Source organism: Neofelis nebulosa, chromosome 12 (assembly GCF_028018385.1).
Source record: "Neofelis nebulosa isolate mNeoNeb1 chromosome 12, mNeoNeb1.pri, whole genome shotgun sequence".
Taxonomy (NCBI): domain Eukaryota; kingdom Metazoa; phylum Chordata; class Mammalia; order Carnivora; family Felidae; genus Neofelis; species Neofelis nebulosa.
This window is the reverse complement of record NC_080793.1, coordinates 25,244,807-25,261,884: the sequence shown is the minus strand read 5'-3', so window position 1 is coordinate 25,261,884 and position 17,078 is coordinate 25,244,807.

The following is a 17,078-nucleotide window of genomic DNA, read 5'->3' as shown; positions in this document are numbered from 1 at the left end:
TAGGCAAGTAGGAAACGAGCCAGACAGTTGTATTTATTCTTATCTGTAAACCTATTCAAACCTTTCCTCATGGTCTTGGAGGTTTATTTGTTTAATTACCCTGACAACGCAGAAAGTTCTTCTGCCTCCACATTAAGCCCTATTTCCTGACATTCTGATGTTTCTGGAGACGGAGAGCAATTTGTCCATCCCTACCTCATAATAACCCCTCGTGGCTGTAAAGCAAGTAATGAAATCAATCCTCAGCTTTCTCTTTTCCAAAATGAGTGACTCCAACTCCCTTCAGTGCTCCTCCAAGGGCCCATTTAAAAATGTCTGATGCTATTCTGTGGAGCCTCACCAGATTTTTCCTATTATTTATAAAATGAGGACATTCAAACTGGGAGCAATGATAAGACAGACTTTGAATGTTTCTTCTTCATCAAATTAGAGGTGTGTGCAAACTCTGCCCTGCAGTGACAAAATCTGGAAATAACTATGGCACGGGTTCAAGTCCCCACTTAGCCACTTATAAGCCCTATGCTTTACACACATTGTTTAACCTTTCTGATCCCTATTTTGATCCCTCTAAACTGGGAGTTCTTACTCTTCAAGATTTTTGTGACAATCACATGAGAAGATGAACATATTAAGTGTGTAAAATGTGAAGTGCTTCACAAGCATAAGCAATTGTTCAAAGAGAGAGTGCATGGAGCACCTGGCTGGCTCAATCGGTTAAGGGTCCAACTTCAGCTCAGGTCATGATCTCATTGTTTTTGGGCTTTAGCCCAACATCCAGCTCTGTGCTAACAGCACAAAGCCTGCTTCAGATCTTCTGTCTCCCCCTCTCTCTACCCCTCCCCCACATGCACTCTCTCTCTTTCTCTCTCTCTCCTCTCTCAAAAATAAGCATTTTTAAAATATTTTTTAAAATTCTTTAAAAAAGAACGTTTTCATTTCTCTCTAAAGTCAATGGATGCAGAGGTTGCTATCAATAAATTCTATTGTATATCAAGAAAGAAAAGGTACCGGCTCTAAGAGAGAACACTAACCTCATCCCCATTAGCTCTTTCAAGGATCCACTCAAGATAAAACCAGTAGCCATGCTCACAAGTTCCTTTAGTTCATTATCAGAGTGCCACATGCTATTTTTTACTTTCACTGAAAGACCAGCTGCATGGGACTTGTTAGAAAGAGTTCTCTTACATATTAAGAAGTATCAGAATAAACAGTTTTATTTGCAAACAGTCTATTCTCCTATTTAGAAAACACATTCTTCATCATGGCAAATGCTTTGGCTGTGAGAATGTACCAGCTACAGGGAAAAGAATGACTAACGGCCTCAGCTGCCACACTGAAATCCATCACTTCTTTGTGCTAAGGCCACACGTCCCACAAGCTCCTCCCAGGCAATCACTGAGCTCAACAGGGAGAGCTTGGCTACCGCATTCAGAAAGACAGGCAGTTCCTATACACCAACAATGAAGCAACAGAAAGAGAAATCAAGGAATCGATCCCATTTACAATTGCACCAAAAACCATAAAATACCTAGGAATAAATCTAACCAAAGAGGTGAAAAATCTATACACTGAAAACTATAGGAAGCTTATGAAAGAAACTGAGGAAGACACAAAAAAATGGAAAAAGATTCCATGCTCCTGGATAGGAAGAACAAATATTGTTAAAATGTCAATACTACCCAAAGCAATCTACATATTCAAGGCAATCCCTATCAAAATAACCCCAGCATTCTTCACAGAGCCAGATCAAACAATCCTAAAATTTGTATGGAACCAGAAAAGACCTGGAATGGCCAAAGCGATCTTGAAAAAGAAAAACTAAGCAGGAGGCATCACAATCCCAGATTTCAAGCTATACTACAAAGCTGCAGTCATCAAGACAGTATGGTACTGGCACAAGAACAGACACTCAGATCAATGGAACAGAATAATGAACCCAGAAATGGACCCACAAACGTATGGCCAACTAATCTTTGACAAAGCAGGAAAGAATATCCAATGGAATAAAGACAGTCTCTCCAGCAAGTGGTGCTGGGAAAACTGGACAGCAACACGCAGAAGAATGAACCTGGACCAGTTTCTTACACCATACACAAACATAAACTCAAAATGGATGAAAAACCTAAATGTAAAGCAGGAAGCCATCAATCCTTGAGGAGAAAGTAGGCAGAAATCTCTTTGATTTTGGCCGCAGCAACTTCTTACTCAACACGTCTCCAGAGGCAAGGGAAACAAAAGCAAAAATAAACTACTGGGACCTCATCAAAATAAAAAGCTTCTGCACAGTGAAGGAAACAATCAGCAAAACTAAAAGGCAACCGACAGAACCGGGAGAAGATATTTGCAAACGACATATCAGATAAAGGGTTAGTATCCAAAATCTATAAAGAACTTATCAAACTCAACACCCAAAAAACAAATAATCCAGTGAAGAAATGGGCAAAGACATGCATAGACACTTCTCCAGAGAAGACATCCAGATGGCCAACCGACACATGAAAACATGCTCCACATCACTCAACATCAGGGAAATACACATCAAAACCACAATGAGATACCACCTCACACCTGTCAGAATGGCTAACATTAGCAACTCAGGCAACAACAGATGTTGGCAAGGATGCAGAGAAAGAGGATCTCTTTTGCATTGTTGGTGGGAATGCAAGCTGGTGCAGCCACTCTGGAAAACAGGATGGAGGGTCCTCAAAAAACTAAAAACAGAACTACCTTACAACCAGCAATTGCACTACCAGGTACTTATCCAAGGGATACAGGTGTGCTGTTTTGAAGGGACACCTGCACCCCCATGTTTATAGCAGCACTATCAACAATAGCCAAAATATGGAAAGAGCCCAAATGTCCATTGATGGATGAATGGATAAAGAAGATGTGGTATATATATATATACAATGAAGTATTACTCAGCAATCAAAAAGAATGAAATCTTGCCATTTGCAACTATGTGGATGGAACTGGAAGGTATTATGCTAAGTGAAATTAGTCAGAGAAAGACAAATATCTTGAGATTCATTCATATAAGGGCTTTAAGAGACAAAACAGATGAACATAAGGGAAGGGAAACAAAAATAATATAAAAACAGGGAGGGGGACAAAACATAAGATACTCATAAATATGGAGAACAAACAGAGGGTTACTGGAGGGGGTGCAGGAGGGGGGATGGGCTAAATGGTAAATGGGTAAGGGGCACTAAGGAATCTACTCCTGAAATCATTGTTGCACTATATGTTAACTAATTAGGATGTAAATTTAAAAAATAAAATAAATAAAAAATAAAATAAGCATTAAGCATAGAGGGAAAAAAAAAAGAAATAGAAAGGCCAGAAAGTTAGTGTAGGCAGTATACTTTTTTTCTAAAAATTGCTTTGTTTAATTTAATGAAATCTGGTTGGAGTTGAACAGAAAAGAATAAGGTATTTTTCCAAAGATTACTAACAATGGTGTAATGTTGGCATATGAGTACAGATAGTCTTAAAAGTACTTCAATTTTAAGATTTTATTTTCAACAATCAGCTGATCATACCTACCTAGTTATTTAAAGTCAATGCTTTTTATTTGTGACAGTGCCCTGGAACCAACATCATAACTAACATAACAATACCTCATTGTTTTTTATAAACACAGTATCTGACTTAAAAAAAAAAAAAAAAAAAAAAAGACAGACATGCAGGATTCCTCTAATTGACTGACTTTGGTTCAAGGTTGTCCCCCATTGCCAAACCTTCCTTGAATGGCACAGCTTCCACCAAATGACCCCACCTCTCTACTTCCCTCACGTCGGACCTCCATCGCCATCTGACAGCTCTGTCCACTTCTATAGCTCCCACCCCATTTTGTCTCACAAGTTTTTTACCTAATAAAGCACTTGGAATCTTTCTTAGAGGCTCCAGACTAGCATTGTAAACAAAACAAAACAATAGTTTTCAGAGAACTTTTGCATCTAAATCACATCTATTCCTTATAAACATCCAATAAATTACACAAAAGGGAAATTGTAGTCCCCACTGTTTGGATGAAGAAATGGGTTAAGTGACTTGACCAAGATCAATTACCTCATTTTTTTCAGTAGATTCTCTATTTGCTGAAAAGAAAGGACTTTCAGAAAAGGACTTGGAATTTGCTTTCCCTTTTGATTATTTTCCTACTTAAACAAAAGCACCCATAATTTATTAAGCAGATATTATGTAAGTGTTTCACACATATTCCACTATTTAATCCTTACAACTCAAGGAGGTAGGTACTTTTCCCTTTACACATGTGAGGAAACAGCTCCAGGAAGTAATCTCTGCTCAGTGTCACTCACCTATTTAGTAGAGGACCCAGGACGAGCCCCTGAGTCTAAATCTAGTGCTATTAGCACAAATAATAATACCTCATATCTGTGGAGCATTTTACGAAGTACATCTATATGCATTAGGAAGTGGGATGGGTACCCAGTGGTAATTCTCCCTGCAGAGGTCCAGACAAGACAAGAGCTAGGAAAGGAGCAGGTGGTGATAGGAGCTGACAAGGTACAGGCAAAGGTGAGGATGATTAACCTTCTCTCAACAGCTTTATCTCAGGTTTCGAAACAGTCATTTCTGACCATCTCTACTCAAGGGCCCTATTTCAAAGAAAGTATGGAGCAGGGAGCAAGTTTTTATTTAAGAAACTTCTAGCAAATATTTTCCCAAGTAACTATCCTAAAATCATTAGGAGATTGAACCCAGCTCCTTCCCACCTACCAGCCATTTGATGGGGAAGAAAGCATTAGTCACTCAAGTTCTCCATGATCCAATTCTTAGCCTCTTCTCCGGCTTCATCTCCTCTCATACTCTCTTTCACTTGACGCTTAACTACAACAGCCTCCAAAGCATGCAGTTACACACCTCTGTACATTCGGCCATGCAGTTCACTGTCTAGTTCACCCTTCCTACTCTTTCTCCAGCTAACTCTTACTCATTCTTCAACAACTCAGCTCAGCCACCATATGGCATGGTCCTGACCTCTCCTAACTCCCCCTCTTGCCCTTGTTTGCTGTCATACCACCATCTGTGTTCAGATCCATTACTGTACCAAATTCTTTCATGCATTCACACTTATTTCCTCAGTGCCAGCAGAGTTGTTCCTTTTTATCCTCCAAATCTTTGTTTGAATGCTGCCTTCTTACAGGTATTTCCATCTCTACCTCTAGAATTATCATTATCTTCTCCCACTGTTTCCTAATCATTTTCTTCATTGCTATTTCAGAATTTTATAATTAAGGGTATTTATTTATTCATTGATTTGTGTCTTATTTAAATCTTGAATTTGGTGAAATCACATCCTCAACTCCTCAGGCTACTTGAGAGCAAGGATCCAGGCTTATTAAATTGTATCCTTCCAGGATGTTAGGTGCACTAGTATATCTTCAAAGTTGTTGAATAAATGAATGAATAAGAAAAGTTCAGAAAGCACATAAAAGGACAGGGATTTACAAAATAGCAGAGTTTTGGGGTGCCTGGCTGGTTCAGTCGGTGGAGCATGTGACTCTTGATCTCGGGATTGTGGGTTCAAGCCCCACACTGGGTGTAGAGATTACATAAAAAAATTAAATATTTTTTAAAAATAGCAGAGATTTATAAAAAATGAAATATTACTGTTAGTTTCCATAATTACTTATGTTGTGGGAGCCCTAAGTGTTTTATAAATATTAACTTATACTTTATTCACAGGAAGAACTCATTATCTCTAACTTATAAGCAAAGGAAATAAAGCCAAGTAAAGTGACTTTTCCAAAAGCAATATAATGAGTTAAACAACGATATTGGTCTTAACTCCAACTATCTTTATTTTATACCCTGTCTCATTCCCAAAGGATTTGAGATGGCTTTGAAAGACACATAGAGTTACACAATTTAGAGTGTCCACAAAAACAAAACAAGCCAGTTGCTCAGGCAAAGCACAACTATTTCTGGTATAAGGACTGAAAGAAACTTCTCCCTTGAGTCCTCACAAAGGGTAGCAAACCACATCCTCAAATACATCCTCTTTGACATACAGCAGTGGGGCTCACAAGGTTGTTTGCTAGCATTTCTCAGTGTGGGCTGATGGCACAAGGCCAAAGCTCAGATCCATGCAGCAATTCTCCAAGAAGCCAAATCAAGACAGGCCAGGTGTGCAATTCTCCAATGGTCTTAATCCAAAAAGGACATCTGGAGTTTCTGGAGGAATCATTTAACTACACACTCTTCATATGCTGGGTTCTGCATATGCTGAATTTTACTTCTCATGGGAAAACTTCTAATAAATAATAAGTAATAGTGAATTGGAAGTGACAAGCATCCAGATCGCAGTCAACATTGTGGAACTATGGAGAGTTCCATAGGATTTATCAGTCAGATGACCTTTGGAAGTATATATTAGCTAGAGTGTAGGTTCAGCTGCTGTAACAAAGAGGCTCCAATATACAGTGGCTTAGATAATACTAAAGTTTATTTCTCTGTGAGGTAACAGTAGTCTAGGTACAGAGGGATCATCCAAGGTAAGTGGGCAGCTTTGCTCCACAGAGTTATGTAGAGACCCAGGCTGGGAGTATGCCCCTACCATCTTCAACAAGCAGCTTTCTCTTAATCCAGGGCTGCTTCTCTGGTTGTCACCATTTTAAAGCCAAAGGAAAGAAATGAAGAGAGTAGAAGGCTAGCAGCTTCCCTATAAAAATGTGACCTAAAAGTTCCACATATCAATTCTGTTTGCATCCCATTGACCGAAATTTAGTGATATGGACAAACCTAGGTGCAAAGGAGACTGGGAGTGAAATTTCCTTGGGCAGACTCATATCTGCCTAAAACTCAAGGAGAATAATATTACTTCCAGGAAGAATGGAAGAGTGGATAAGGGAAACCATATAATTCTGCAAAGGGAATTCACATCTGCTTAAACAAAATTATCCCTGCATTAAAGGCCAGTGTACTACTTGTCAGAGGAAAATACAGATAGACACCTATTACAGATTCAAGTTTTCTGCATTCACGTGTTCTGTCCAGTACACAGACAATGAAGGATTGAGACCCCAAAGTTCTACATCACATACATGATTATGCTCATTTTATCCAGGAAAAAATTCAAAGTTGTTTCTAAATGCCAACTATGATCATAAAAGAATTAACAGGGCCTCTGTATATATCAGGTACTAAGAAATGTCATTTCCTTGCTCACTACCTCCAAGGTAAACTAGATGCAATTTACCAATTACAAGGTAAGTGAAGGTAAACAATAAGATGACAATTGTATAGAATTCTTAACTCTAAGGTGGTCAAATGCCAGAGAACTTTTATCAAAATTCAGGAAATTGGTTTTGGAATAGTTGATATTCAGTGATCTTTTCCTAGCAAGCTGTAGATGACACATCAGTTTGCCTTGTTGAGGTTTTCTTACTTTGAAAGAATAAAAATCCATGATGCAATCAGGATATTGTTATTCTCTCTGTCAAGGGAAGTAGAAAGCATATGTCCTGTCACCCAAGTGGGATGTCACATTATCACCATAAGGTTTATAAAAATGGGGCAGCAGGGGTTCCTGGGTGACTCCGTTGGTTAAGCATCCAACTTGGGCTCAGGTCATGATCTCATGGTTTGTGGGTTCGAGTCCCTCATCGGGCTCTGTGCTGACAGCTTGGAGCCTGCAGCCTGCTTCAGATACTGTGTCTCCCTCGCTCTCTGCCCCTCCCCTACTCATGCTCTGTTTCTCTCTGTCTTAAAAATAAACACAAAAAATTAAAAAAAATTTTTTTCAACGTTTATTATTTATTTTTGAGAGAGAGAGAGAGACAGAGCATGAGCGGGGGAGGGGCAGAGAGAGAGGGAGACACAGAATCTGAAGCAGGCTCCAGGCTCCAAGCACAGAGCCCGACGCGGGGCTCAAACTCACAAGCCATGAGATCATGACCTGAGCTGAAGTCAGACGCTCAGCCAACTGAGCCACCCAGGCGCCCCGACATAAAAATTTTTTTAAATAAAATGGGGCAGCAGGATATATCACTTACCCATGAAAAATCATCTCCTCCTTCAGTTCCTATCTCTGCTGACTTACATGGTAGTATTAAGGTTTAGATTCTATAGGAGTATTAGTCCACTGGGGACATAGATTTTTCTCCCACAAGCAATTCTTTCTCCATGAGGTAAAAGTGTAAGAAAAATTCAATGAAAGGTAAAACTCTTAGTTTGTTCTAATTTTCTCCACAAGGTAGTAAAGAATATAATGTTGTCAACAGTGTTTAAAGCTGACCCACTCCTCAGGTAATAGACTGGTCAAAGACATCACATGTACACTTTGTCAGAAGCAAACAGGTATTATAGACATCAGGTTGGTAAACATACAGGTCTATAGTTTGGAATGAGTAGGTGGTTGGCCTATTAAAAATGGAGGGGACTACAAACCACCAGTTGGCATGCTTCTAAGTATACTCTGATTACTAGAACAAACAGCCATTGTCAACCATGAATAATATGCCTTAAGCCTCAATCAATGTCCTTCCAGCTATGATTTCCTCAAATGTGATGTGTCCATATGGACATACATATGTATATGTATGTGTAAAGAATGATGAGTCCAACAGAGCTAGGTTCTCTTCAAGCACAATTGGATAAGAGAAGAAAGAAAAGGGCTAACGTCTGTTGAGTACCTCTTTGTGCCAGGGATACTACTATATCCTTTTCTTTGTGTTTACATTTATTTCTCACAAGTAGGCTGTGAGGTAGGGATTACTATCATCATCTTAGAGATAAAGAACCTGAATCAGAGACATGTGAAATGATCTGCTCAATGTCACATAATTCATGCACAGAGAAGCTGAAGTTCAACCCAGTCTGACTGCACAATACAAGCTCTTCCAAATAAACCACACTGCTGATCTGAGATTCCATTTATTCCCCACTTACTCTAGGCACCACAACGTTAACCAGAAATGGGGCTTCAGTCTACCCAGTTCATGTAGTGGCACCTAAAAGGGAATTTTAATTCCACCAGAATTTTGCTAATAGGCTCTATGAGAATAAAGACCTTATCTATCTTATTTACTGCTATATACGTCACTTAAAATGGTGCCTGTAACCTCCCCTCAAAAGGTGTTTTTTTTAAATGAATAAATGAGACTATTCACTTCCTTATAACAAGAATAGCATACTATATCTAGAGAAGTCTCAGTGTCTTTACCTATAATTGTATGTATCTCAGCTTGGATCTCTTTAATATGAGAAGACTTTCTGCAATGAATTTCATAAAATTCAATAACTATTTCTATTATTATCATCAAACTGTCATTTATTGAACATTTGCTATGTTCCTGTTATTGTTCTAGCTACTTACATGCATTATCCCATTTAATCTCACAATAACTCTACAAAGGATATGCTTTTTCATTCATGAGAAAGTTTAGGTTTAAAATAATTCAGTAACTCAGGGGCGCCTGGGTGGCTCAGTTGGTTAAGGGTCCGACTTTAGCTCAGGTCATGATCTCACAGTTCATGGGTTCTAGCCATGCGTCTGGCTCTGTGCTGGCAGCTCAGAGCCCGGAGCCTGCTTCGGGTTCTTTGTCTCCCTCTCTCTTTGCCCCTCCCCCCCGCTCACACTCTGTCCATCTGTCTGTCTGTCTGTCTCTCTCTCTCTCTCAGAAATCAATAAACATTAAAAAAATTGTTAAATGATTCAGTATTCAACAGGACTTGACCCAAAACTGCCCAATCCAAAGACCAGCAGGGGACTGAGAAGTTGTAACATCTAAAGCAGATAATGTTTTAAAACTTCCACTTCTATACAACAAAATTATTTCCAATAATTACCACAAAAGAATCACCATTTTCTTCGGTCTTTGGTTTTAAAACAATTCATTCAAAAGAAGAATACATTTCGATTTTAGACCTTATTATTCAAGGTCTGTAGGATATTTCACATATGCATTAGAACTTGCACTTGCCAGGATCGCCTGGGTGGCTCAGTCAGTTAAGTGTCCCACTTCAGCTCCGGTCATGATCTCATGGTTTGTGAGTTCAAGCCCCGCATCCAGCTCTGTGCTGACAGCTCAAAGCCTGGAGCCTGCTTCAGATTCTGTGTCTCCCTCTCTCTCTGCCTCTCCCCCACTCACATTCTGTGTCTGTCTCTCTCTCTCAAAACTAAAAACATTAAAAAAAAATTAATAAAAAGAACTTGCACTTACCAAACAAAGTATTTTACCTCGCAGTTCGTATGTGGTCTGTTTTAAATTTTAAGCACAAATAAAATCCCTAAGTGGTCATATAAGCTACAGAATAATGTAACTTAAATCCTGTTTCTTCATCTTCATAATCACTGTGCCATCACTGTTAATTTCAAATCTTCAGTTTAAATACAGGACTAGATGTGCTACACTGGAGATGCAAAGTGCACCTGAAAGGAGCAGTAAAAATTCCAAACCACTATGAACTGATTCTCAAAACCAACACATGTAGCTGAGTCCACATGTTCTCAGTGAGCACCATTTATATAACTTGGAGTTTTCTGAATTAACTTCCATGTAGAAGACAACGCTCATTAAAAGATAAAATATAAAAATGAGCTCTGGGAAGCTTACATGCATATTAGTAATAGTTACCCTAGTAATTATTCTAAAACTTAGAACAAAAGATTTTTTCGAAGTGTATTTTATCACGGGCATCATTGAGAATCACGAGAGTATGTAATGATTAAAAGCAAACCCACTTTTAGTGCTTTCCATCATTGGGTTTTTTTTAAATGTTTATTTAGTTATTATTTTAAGAGGTGGGGGGCAGGGGGAGAGGCAGAAAGAGAGAGAGAGAAAGACAGAAGAATCTCAACCAGGCTCCACATTCAGCCCAGAGCCTAACGTGGGGCTCGATCTCATAAATCATAAGATCATGACCTGAGCCGAAATCAAGAATCACTCTACAAACTGAGCCCACCCAGGTATCCCATCGCTATTTTAAAATTCTCTATAGGTAATACACCTCAAGTCACCTGCTTCTGAGGCTGACCCCTCCCAGTGCCACCTACCTCAGTAAGCCACTCCCCAAAACTGCTCTCTGTCTCCCAGCCACCTTTATACTCACTATGTATTACTGGAGTTCAATTATGCTCTTTCCTATTCATCCTTTAAATCCATGCAAATCTCTGCAGGATAGGAAAACCAGTTCTTCTTCAACACAGAACCCCACGAAGACCTCCCTGCTTTTGGAAGAAAAGAAGAGCTCCTAGACCCAGCTTTCTTCAGTTACTCAGTAACTGTTAGTAAAGCTCCCTGTTGCGTTGCTTCCACTGCACCACTTAGAAAAAACTGCCTCCTTACAGCCACTAAAGTGACAAACTGCCTTCTTTCCTGTATTTGTCAGTGTCCTGCTGTCTGTTCACGCCCTCTTGCTTGTAAATTACGTGCATAAACTAGCACAATCTGGAAAAGTGGCAAAATCATTACAGTCACTGTTTATTTGGTAAAAACAAGATCATAATCTTTAATGTCCCTTTCCAATTTCTGAACATATCCAAGAATCCCTCTGAAAAGAGAGCCTGAAATAAAACACCAAATGGACTGTAAATTGAGGGAGGGGAATAAGAGATTTAGAATAATTCTGATTAAGTCCAAAATATTTTATGGGAAAAAAAAACATTTTGCTTAATTACTTTTTGTGTATTTGCACAGTGTTATTTATATATGCCACATACGTTAGAAAAAATTCTTAGTGTTTATATGATTTCAATAAATATTTCAGAATGAATGAGTTTGTAAAATAGTTATCATTTATACTGAGTCAGAATATTTTGTCATCTGTGGCTATTTCTCCTAAAATGATTCACCTAAACTGCAGCCAAATTATTTGTCCTCAGGGAAATTTAATCTCTTGACAATTCTTCTTTACTAATCTTTGTTAATTCCTATAATAAAGTGAGATAGTTAATAATGGGTCATTAACTTCCTTATTTTGGTAATGGTGATATTGAGACATGGTGACAGGGAATAACTCCCTTGAATGCCTCAGGGTGGGTGACAAGAAAGGAGGTGAGGGTGGATCCCAGAGACTTGCTGTCACCAACTAGGAATAAAGCTCCAAGAAGAGTTACGGAATCTCAGGGGTGGAAGGTACCTCAAAGACCATCTCCGACCTTTGTGACAGCAGCCTCAGCCAATACTGTGTCCCCACTTGAGCCTTCAGCCTCTCTGAAGTTATCAATACCTCCAAGAACAGTGAGCTCACCACCTCCTGAGTTGAACCCTCCTACTTTGAGACATCTGTGACTATTAAAACATTCTTCCTTGTATTGAGCTGAACTTTATCACCTGATATCTACTACTCATTGTTTTAAGGCTGAACAGGTCTACTCTCTCTTCTGCTTGACCTACCTTCAAAAATATTAAGGCCACAAGCATTTCACAGTCGATTGATCTAGTTCAACCAGTCCTCGTGGGACGTGGTCTCAAGCCCTCTCACAACCCAAGTCAGCTGCCTTGTACTAACTTGTCCATACAGGAGGGAAGCCTTTGTGGCCACAGGCATATCTCCTGTAAAACTGGACTTTGCTAATCCTTGCTCTTTGTTTCTTTACTCAGAAGTGAAGAAAACACATGACATCATAAACTTTCTGCTCTAAATCATTCCAACCATGCCAACTTTCAAATCTGTTTTCTAGCAACTAAAGTGATCTTGTGGTTAAGATCCACTGATTTAGACAATGTCCTGCAGAGCATAAAATATAATGTGGCTCTTCAGATAGTAAAGGGTGGAACTCCAGTCAGAGGTCACTGCCTTACTAATGAGAAGGGAAGAATTTTCTTTCCTTAAAAAAAACATTTTATGTGACTATTTATAGAATAAATAATCTTAGAGTAATGGTAATGGTAATGAAAATGAAAATGAAAATGAAAATGAAAATGAAAAAATATACCTAGAATTTCATCAATCACCAAAAATTCCTTTTCACTTTTCTATTTTGCCCACCAATTCTTGCCCACATGCATAAATATATTTACATTTTTATAAGCATGGTGTAAATTCAATTTTGGATCCAGCATGTTAAATCTAACATAAGTTTCATTCATATCACTTCATGGTCTTGTTATTGCAATGACGCACCTTGTATCATTATAATGAGTATATCTCTCAGTATAGATAGTAATTTACTTAACTCATTCTCTGTTATAATACATTTTAAGTGATTTCCAAAATATTTTTATTACAAACAACAATGCCACAAACTTCTTAATGCTAATAGCTTTGTCATCCCTTAGACAAAGTATCATTGTCTCCATTTACAGATTACTAGACCAAAAGACGTAAGCATTTTATGGCTCAAAAAACAGTCTGACAATGAAAACTTTTTTTTTTTCATGGACTGGTTAGTCCTATGAGGTAAGAATATCTATCCTTTACTGGGCGTCCAGTATGCACATATCCCTCTGAGGAATTTAAGAAGAGACTTCAGTTTAACCCTCAGTGGAACTAAAAAGGAAGGCTTTGCTTTATCCTGATGGTAGGAATGAGGCTTACAGAAATTATGCAATCTGTCCAAGGTCATTTAGCTAGAAACAGTGAGAGACAGTATCATCAATTTAGAGATTGAGGGTTTGAACCCAAATCTTTCTGGCATTAAAACACATGTTCTCTGAACCTCAGTTTGTTCATCTGTAAAATATTTAGTTCATCTGAACTAAATATTCTCTCAAAGCTGCCCAGGTTGAAGTAGGTTTCTGACAGCTTCAGATCACCATGACCCTTTCTGAGCATTAAAACTCTGTTAACAGAAATTTCCCTCCTGGATTATGTGGGAGCTGTTTTAGCACTTCTTTGCGTATAAAAGATGCTGACAGCAGGTACTTTCAACTGAAGCTACCTCATTAGCAGCGGCAGCTCCAGTGTTACCTTCATATCAATAACTCTGATAATGATTGTTTATATTATGTGAATTCCCTCCTTGGATTATTTGAAAATTTTGCAATTTTCCTCAGTCTCTATTAGGTCTCTTGACAAAAAGTACTTCATTTTTTGAAACATACCTACACCGTCCTCCTAATTCTACTAGGAACTTATTTTTGGTTTGGTTTGGTTTCTAAATGCTCTCCTGTCATCAAAATAAGTTTCATTTATGTTTAAGTATATACACCTATGGATACTACATAGCATTTACTCTTTAATCACTTGAGGTAATAATCTATATGACATGAGATTTTTTTTCTCAGTGCAATCTGTAATCTCAGATTATATGGTTTGGAGGAACAGACTCCCTATCTTTGTAACTTTAGCTGTGGTTGACCATTCATCCTATGCCACACAGCCCATGTATTTAAAACCCATACTCTTACCACCATCCCAAATTCTCTTCCTGGGTAAACTGCCACTCACCAGAAGTATCCAGAAATGACAGGAATGACCATCAGTCCAATAAATGAGAGAGGGAATAGCAGGACAAGTATTTCACATATTACAGGGTTCAATAAACTCTGGTTAAACTGACAAAAGTGCAAGTTCCAACTCTTTGGACCCCTTTGGTCCCTTTCAATCTAAAGTTTCCCTAGTCATTGCTACATGTATTTTCAATCTACAATTAATAGTACTGGGTTTTTTTGATAACTGTACATGTCACAAGCAAGGTGTTAAATAAATCTGGTGTTTTGAAACAGATCAGAGAAGATATACAAAGCCAGGTGAGGGGCAGAAGATGGGGACATGGAGCACATTCCCATCCTACCTTTAGGCTCACTTCTACCTGCTTTCTTTTTTTTTATTTATTTTTTAATGTTTATTTATTTTTGAGAGACAGAGCATGAGGGGGGAGGAGCAGAGACAGAGGGAGACACAGAGTCTGAAGCAGACTCCAGGCTCCAAGCTGTCAGCACAGAGCCCGACACGGGGCTCAAACCCACGAACCACGAGATCATGACCTGAGCCAAAGTCGGACACTTAAATGACTGAGCCACTCAGGCTCCCCTACCTTCTTTCCTTTCCTGAAGAATCCACTGGCTGATGCAGAGGGTGTTCGGACTGTGAGGGAAGCAGGCCAGGGAATGGAGTAGGGGGAGCAGGAAATGAAAATGCCTGTGTATTTGCTTAAGCCAAACATAAACCAGGTATGCAATATCTTTGCATAACCCTGTTGCTAATAAATTCATAAGCAATCAGATTGCATGTGGGATCCTGCAAAATAATAGTACAACAGACACAGTTCTTGCCCTCAAGGGGGTCCTGCTCTGAATTATACAAAAATAGTGCAAACCTGGACTAGAGAGCATAATTTATACCTGCCAGGATATGGAGACAAACTTAAGTGTTCATCAATAAATGAATGAATGAAGAAGATGTGGTATATGTGTGTGTAAACAGACACACACACACACACACACACACACACACACACACACACACAGAGGAATATTACACAGCCATAAAAAAGTATGAGATCTTACCATTTGTGACAGAACGGATGGACCTAGAAGATATTATGCTAAGTTAAATAAGCCATACTGAAAAAGACAAATACCATATGATTTCATTCATATGTGGAAACTTAAAAACAAAATAAATAAATAAAAAGCAGAAGACCTATAAATATAGAGAAAAAACTGATGGCTTCCAGAAGTAAGGGGGTGGGAGAGGGGAAAAATGGGTGAAAGGGAGTGGGAGATACAGGCTTCTAGTTATGGAATAAATACGTCACAAGAATAAAAGGTACATCCTAGAAAATATAGTCCGTGGCATTGTAATAGCATGGCATGAAGACAGGTCGTTACACTTGTGGTGAGTAGAGCATAATGGATAGAGATGTGAAATCACGATGTTGTACACCTGACACCGATGTAACACTGTGTGTCAACTATACTCACATTTTAAAAAATTTAAGTAACTAATTAATTAACTAAAAGTGGGTTCGAGAGGCAAGCCTGGCCAGGTAAGCAAGAGGAGGTGTCCATGACTGGGAAAACAACATTCAGGAAGCCCAGGGTCTGCCCCTGAAAGTGTGGAATTCCCCAAACTTGAATCCAGCCCTATCTGACTCCCATCCATAAAACAGAACTAACTTTAACCACGAGGCAAGATTGTGGTGACTGAGAATTAGGTGAGATAAAGTACAGAGAAAGAGCTCCATGAATTATGAAGAAATAAGCAAATATAAACTAGAATACAGTCTGAAGCTTGGAAGCAGAATTCCCATGAAAATGTCATGTTCAGTCTATGGATTGATAATCCTCACACCTGTCCTGTGAACTCTATGTTAACATTCATTACACGTCTACCTACATGCCACCCACATGTACATGAAGTAACTTTAATCCTTCTAAAAACCTGCCAGGTAACTACCATTATTATCAATTTACAGAAAAGAAAACATGATCTGATGAAGATGATAATAGATTTAGAATTTGTTTCGCTATCTAATCATCTTTCCATAATTTTCTTAGTCTGTTTTAGTATTTCTTTCAGCATATTTCCACCAGAAAGTCGAGTTTGGGTATCAATAGCCTAGCCCCAATCAATAATCTACTTTATTTCATTAGCTCATTTAGGTAACATTTATAGAATCCCTACCAGATGTCAGGGATTGTCCCAGGTACTGCAGTTACTGTGTTAAACAGAAAAGAGAAGAACTCCGCTTTTTCCACAGATCATATTCTAGATGAAGAAGACAGCTGATAAATAACTAAACACATACATCAATACTGTTATCACATATTGACAGGTGCTCTGAAAAACATTTAAATGGACATTTGAACAATGACTAAGTGAACAAATAAAACTGTCATTTACTCTATTAAAAATTTTAATACAGATACCATATGTTTTCACTCTTATGTGGATCCTGAGAAACTTAACAGAAGACCATGGGGGAAGGGAAGGGAAAAAAAAGTTAGGGAGGGAGCCAAACCATAAGAGACTCTTAAAAACTGAGAATAAACTGAGGCTTGATGGAAGATGGGAGGGAAGGGAAAGTGGGTGATGGGCACTGAGGAGGGCACCTGTTGGGATTAGCACTGGGCGTTGTATGGAAACTGATTTGACAATAAATTTCATATTAAAAAATTTTATATTATCCCCAACAACAAAAACCATAAAATGGAGTCTGT